Source organism: Podarcis gaigeae (genome assembly GCF_964106915.1).
Source record: "Podarcis gaigeae genome assembly, chromosome: 11".
In the NCBI taxonomy this organism is placed as follows: Eukaryota; Metazoa; Chordata; class Lepidosauria; order Squamata; family Lacertidae; genus Podarcis; species Podarcis gaigeae.
In genome coordinates this window covers 40093304-40099303 of record NC_139687.1, presented here as the reverse complement: position 1 = coordinate 40099303, position 6000 = coordinate 40093304, and positions in this window count along the sequence as shown.

The window sequence follows — 6000 nt, the reverse complement described above, 5'->3', positions numbered from 1 at the left end:
GGGTACAAGTAATATTTTATTTTTAATAATAATAATAATAATAATAATAATAATAATAATAATAATAATAATAATAATATCTATTTCACCCTGCAAACCTGGGCCAGGGGATGAAAAGAATAGTCTTTAAATTGCTCCAAGTTTCTCCCCACGATGGCCAAATTGTCAGTAGATTGTCCCCATACAAAAGAGGTCAGGGTTTCTGCGCAGCACATCATTGTCTAGAAGAGGGAATTGTCATGAAGCTGCACCTGCTGAAATCCCACCCACCCCCAACTTGCAGAGCCTTGTCCTCTTTTTGCTTATTGGCACCCTAATTGGCAGTGACATGCAGTAAACCTCTGCTGCAGATAAGCAGAGTCTCATTAGTGTCACTGGGCTTTAGCCTAGGATTGTAAATGAGTTAGAGGGATTTTCTCAAAGGTGCATATGGCTAAGATATGAAAATGAAGCTTCTTTTTAAAGAAAAGATCCCAGCTTCCAATAAAAGATTCTGCAGCAAGCGTGAACAGTGAAAGCTTTTTTTAAAAAACTTCTTTTTATTCATTTTCTATAACCAAACAACAGCAAAGAAAGAAAAAGAAAAATAGCCAACACATACCAAAAAAAGAAAAAAAAGAAAACATCAACCAAATCAAAACACCTAAACCAACCAAAAAACAAACATTAATTAACAATAGATAACGTTTGACTTCCCTCCATCTCGGTTTTGGGTTATGTGAAAGCTTTTTGACGTGGACTGGAGTTGTTAAGAAGGGTCCAGGAATCCGTAGTGATGGAATATCCAAGCGTTTACAGTTGCTGTAACAAAGAAATGAAGAACGAAAAATATACTTTCTCTGCAGTCATTGATTAATTCAGCTCCCCTCTCTAGGTGAGCAGGTTGTTTGTATCATCAAGACTTAATAGGAACACAGGTCACTTGGTCAGTATTCCCCAACATGGCGAGATGGATCACATTTCTATTTATTTAAATTATTATTTCTAAATTTGCATCTGTACATATAAATTAGCATATGCAAGCTGGTGATTTGCAACTGGTCGTCATAATGCTAAACCACTTGGAACAAAATGAAGCCAAAAGGCTCTTGCATATTTCTTGATGAACACATAGTTTGCTAGTCTCTTTCCCCTCCAGTGCCTCTGCTGTGTAAGAGTGTAATTCTCAATGCTAAATGTTCTGGCTTGCCAAAGGTCAGGCTCCCGCAGAGGACGCCAGTTTCTATAACAAAGAGTTGTCAAGGGATTAAGCTGTGGTGTCACAATCACACCCTAGCCTACAGACATCAGATTTCCTCCTGTATATGGGCAGATCTTTTGAGTAATGTTGAGAGCAGTCAGCAGATAGCATCTCAACATAAAAAAACTCACCACTGCCCAGGCTCAAGGCAAAAGGTCAAAGGCAGAGGACAAATAATGAGGTACTGCAGGGGCAAAAACCTGAACAAGGAACGCTCAGGGAAGAAGTGTTAAAACGATTACAATGCCTGCACCAATTTGTGTTGGATAGGTCTTAGATGATGGGGTTAAGCTGCGGACAGACATAAGCCTATTTGGGCATTCACACACAATGCAAATTGTGGCTCATGAAGGCTCCAAATTGTGTGGGGAGCTCCCACAAATTCAGGAGGCTCGCTGCTTTGGACATTTCACACTCCAACACAGGGAGAGCTGTAAGCAAGACTCTGTTCTATCTCATGTGGCTTGCGATGTAGCCACAAAGTGCCCAAATAGTAGGGTTGCCATATTTCAAAAAAAAGTTGAACTTTTTTTTAGTAAAAGCTACAAGAATTTTTGAGTTTTGGAGCTTTTTTAGGCATCTCGTCACAATTTAATACCTTTTGATGGCTTTCCGGGGCATTTGCCCAATTTCTGAAAAATAATCCAGGACGCCATTTTTGGAGGCAAATTACAGGACATGTCCTGGAAAATCAGGATGTATGGCAGCTCTACCAAATGGTGTAATTATTATCCTTACCTTGAAGGTCTATAGCTTAACACTGCAGAAAGTTTTGGGACCATACCCCTGTAGTGAAATGTTTTTAATAGTTAGAAGGTGTCCTATTACAATTTTTGATAGCTTTTTATCCCTTTTCTCTGCTGTTTTGAGGCTACTTAGTACCGTATTTTCCACTCTATAAGACACACCAGACCATAAGACGCACCTAGTTTTTAGAGGAGGAAAATAAGAAAAAAAATATTCTGAATCCCAGAAGCCAGAAGAGCAAGAGGGATCGCTGCTTTCGCTGCGCTGCCTGCATTCACTCCATAAGACGCACACACATTTCCCTTTACTTTTTAGGAGGGAAAAAGTGAGTCTTATAGAGCAAAAAATACGGTATATTATCACATATTGCTTCTGAAGTTTTTAATTATTGTTTCTACATAGTGTTGTTAGCCAAGTGTGTTCCCATAAAGTAACTCCATTGTCCCAAACTGCCAAGCCTTTTCTGCTCACGTTTTAGCCTGGGACCCACTCAAAGGGATCCACCTGAAAACCATGAAAATTGTTTGTGATGGCTGGCAAGGAGAGAGATGGGAAAGGCTAGCATGATCCTTCCTAGCAGTCTTACTAACCTTGAGGCAGTTTTCAACCTTGAGTCAGTTTTCTCAGTACTAGGGAATGAAACACCAGACTTTCAGCCTAGAGTTCCCTGTTTAAGGGGTTCTGCCACGTTCCCTTCTCCTGAGGACCCTGAATGTTATTTGTGCCAGCTGCTAAGATGAGAGAAATCGCCCAAACCACCTGCAGGTTCCTCATTAGCAGATTTTCCCTTCAGATGTTACTGAACTACAACTCCCATCATCCCTAGTCATGAATTTGCTTGTGAGAGCTGATAAGAGTTGTAGTTCAGCAACATCTGTAGGGCCAAAGGTTAATCATACCTGCCTTAAAAGGCCCTGCCTGGACCCAGAAATATTTAAAGCTATCACCCTGCTGATAGCTCTACCACCAGGTGAAGCTTGTGAGAAGGCCTTCTCTGTGGTGACCCCCAAGTTGCGGAATGCCCTCCCCTATAAGGTACCACCTAATGTCATCACTGTATACTTTTAGAAGTTATGTCCAGAAATATGTTTTGTTCAGGTCTTTAAGGTGAAAGATGCACCATGGTTTAATTGCACCGGACTGTTAGTAACCCTGGGTTACAAACTGCATGGTAAAGGGTGTGCTATAAATAAATTTTATAAGAGGCATCTGAAAAATCTCACCCCATCAGTGCTCAAAGGAATTTGTAGATCTTAACAATGTGCAGAACCTCACCAATGTTTTTTTTTAAAAAGGGTATCAAGAGCTGCAGGGAATTCTATGCCTGGCTCTGCCACCCATAAAGACTTTTAGTCAACAGACTGTCCCACATCTTTTTGTCTTCTGCTTTTCTTAAAGACGTGGTCCAGGAAAGGCTCCCAGGACTGGAGGGTGGGGCAAGGCAGGTGGAAAAAGCCATTGCCTTACAGCCAGTGCAAAGTCCCTCTTCCTCTCACAATTCTTTGTTTGGAAACAGCTCCCTTATGAAGACTCCTAGGGATGGAGGGTGGGGCAAAGCAGATGGAAAAAGCCATTGCCTGATGTATCATTTTACACTTGTTTACACTGAACTGCATTTGCCATTCTACCACCCATTTATTGTGGGATGTAATCCATTGGAACAGTCAAATGCAACATTCCTTATTTCCCTAGAGTAGGCATAGGCAGGAGGATGTTACTCCAGTCGGTGTAACATCCTGTTCCACTGGTCTGGAGCATCCTCCCCCTGCATGCGATCTGGGAGATGGGCATGGCCCTGACTGACTCCATAAAAGAGCCGAGTCATGCAGCCATTTTCTCTCTTGCTCTCATCTCTTGTTTGCTGCCCTCTTGCTGTCATAATGTAATTTTGCTGTCTGCTGGCTCTCAGCCAGCAGCACATGAGCTCAATTTCCATATGAGATAAACTCAGTTTGTTATGTAACTGCTAGCTAAAGCCTGCCTTTCAGGGATCAAATCATGAACTGAAATGTGAGCAAACGTCTTGTTACTTTGAAGGAAAGACTCTTGTGTCTTTATTCTTTTAAGAAGGATGAAAGGGGACACCAGGAATAATCCATCTGGGCAAACCAGATTGGATTACTTAACTAAAGAGATTCAAATGAATCTGCAAACTAGCTTCCTGCTATATTGAGGGGAATCTGCTCTGCTACATCACTCACTAGCATGAGTGAAGGATAATACTTATTCAGTATATCCTTTCCTACTATCCTTAACATTCCCACATTTATTCCATTTGGAGGGGGTTTTTTTGCAGCTCTTTGCAATCCATTTTTGTCTTAATGACCTTGAACAGTTTAGTATCAGAAAACGTGGCCACCACACTGCTCTGTTGGTTTCTGTTTACGCCACTGTGCAATGCTTGGAGCCACAAGACTCTGTTTTGCATTCCAGAGATTCCAGGCGGTTGGAAGTCTCACGGAAGACAGGAGACAGATGTGATGTTACTGGATTCTTGTTTCTTTGTCTCGAGTTGCTCTCTGCTTTTACAGAGAGAGCCTGTATATTTCTTTTCTGTCTGCGTAGTTAGAAATAAAACCTAGCAATGTAGCTCAAACTTCTCGTCTCTTCTGCTGCTTTGATACCCTGCTGAATGGAGAACGTGCCTGGAGCCTTATCAAAGGCTCAGGTCGATAATCATAATCGGAGGAGATTCTGAAGGCTCGACCGGAGTAGTAGCTCAGTCGTAGTGGAGATTCTGACATGCTCACCCTTAACTCTAGATTTTTTAATGAACAAATTAAAAATCTTATGTCTCAATACTGATCCTTGGGGGACTCCACTTTCTACATTACTCCATTCAAAGAACTGTCGGTTTATTCCTATTCTGTTTTCTGCTACTTAATGAATTCCTGATCCACAGGATGATCTCTCCTCTCATTCCATCACTGCTAAGCTTACTCTTTGGTGAGGTCCCTTATCAAAAGCTTTTTGAAACTCCAAGTATGCTATGTCAACTGGATCCAGTGGTGGAGCTTCATGCTCTGGCACCAGAGGGTGGACAGCAGGTGGCGGCATGGCTGCCGCGCATCCTGGGGGTGTGGTGCACTACGCGCAAGGGACATGGCATATGTCCTGGGTGTGTGGTGTGTGACCTGGGGCGTGACGTGCTGCCTGTGGGGGTGTGGCGCCCAGTGCGGGGGGGGGGGCAGCCACGATGGCACCCCGCTGGGATTGTGGTCTGAGGGCGATGCGCTCCCCCTGCCCCCTCTTCCTCCACCAGTGACCAGATCGCCTCTATCTATATGCTTTTTGCCATTTTCAAATCTCTAATAGGTTTATGAAACAATGCTCAATTCTATGCCTCCCCAATTTAAATTTTCATTGATCATCTTCATCCTGAGTGGTTGAGTGGGAATTTGTTCTAAAGTTACTCTCGCTCATAGCAAGTGGGTTCCAACTGTGGTTGAACCCCTTCTCGAGTTCTGTTGCATTCTTAAGCCTAGAAAACCATGTCCTATAAGGCTCCTGTACTTACTAGACAACTGGCCATGGAAAACAACAACAAAACAATTTTACTTCTATATTTATTTTACAAAAAATGAATATGAGAAGCTTCAGCAAAAGTAGCAGCTTCAAAGACGTTACTCTTCAAGTTAATTACTTTCCAGCTTTAGATTTTTTTCGTCTACGGCAAACAAACCATCTGATTCAGAAATCACACACACAGCCACCCCCACAACACTTGTGTTTTCTCATCTATTAATATTTCAGTTGCATTTACATCATAGGATTGGCACTAGTGAAGTATTTGCAGGATCAGAATCTTATATTACAGTCTGAGGATCAAATCACACTCTTTAGCTTGTGTTAAACCACCTACACTTGTGAAAAAGAGGATAAATCAAAGTAACTAATATTAATTAAGGAGCTCATGTGCCCTTTACAAAAAGGCATGTTCTATTTTCAGTGCTTACCATAGGCTGGCTGTTATTCTGCTTCTGTTCTTTGCCACTAACAGCCATTTGATCTCA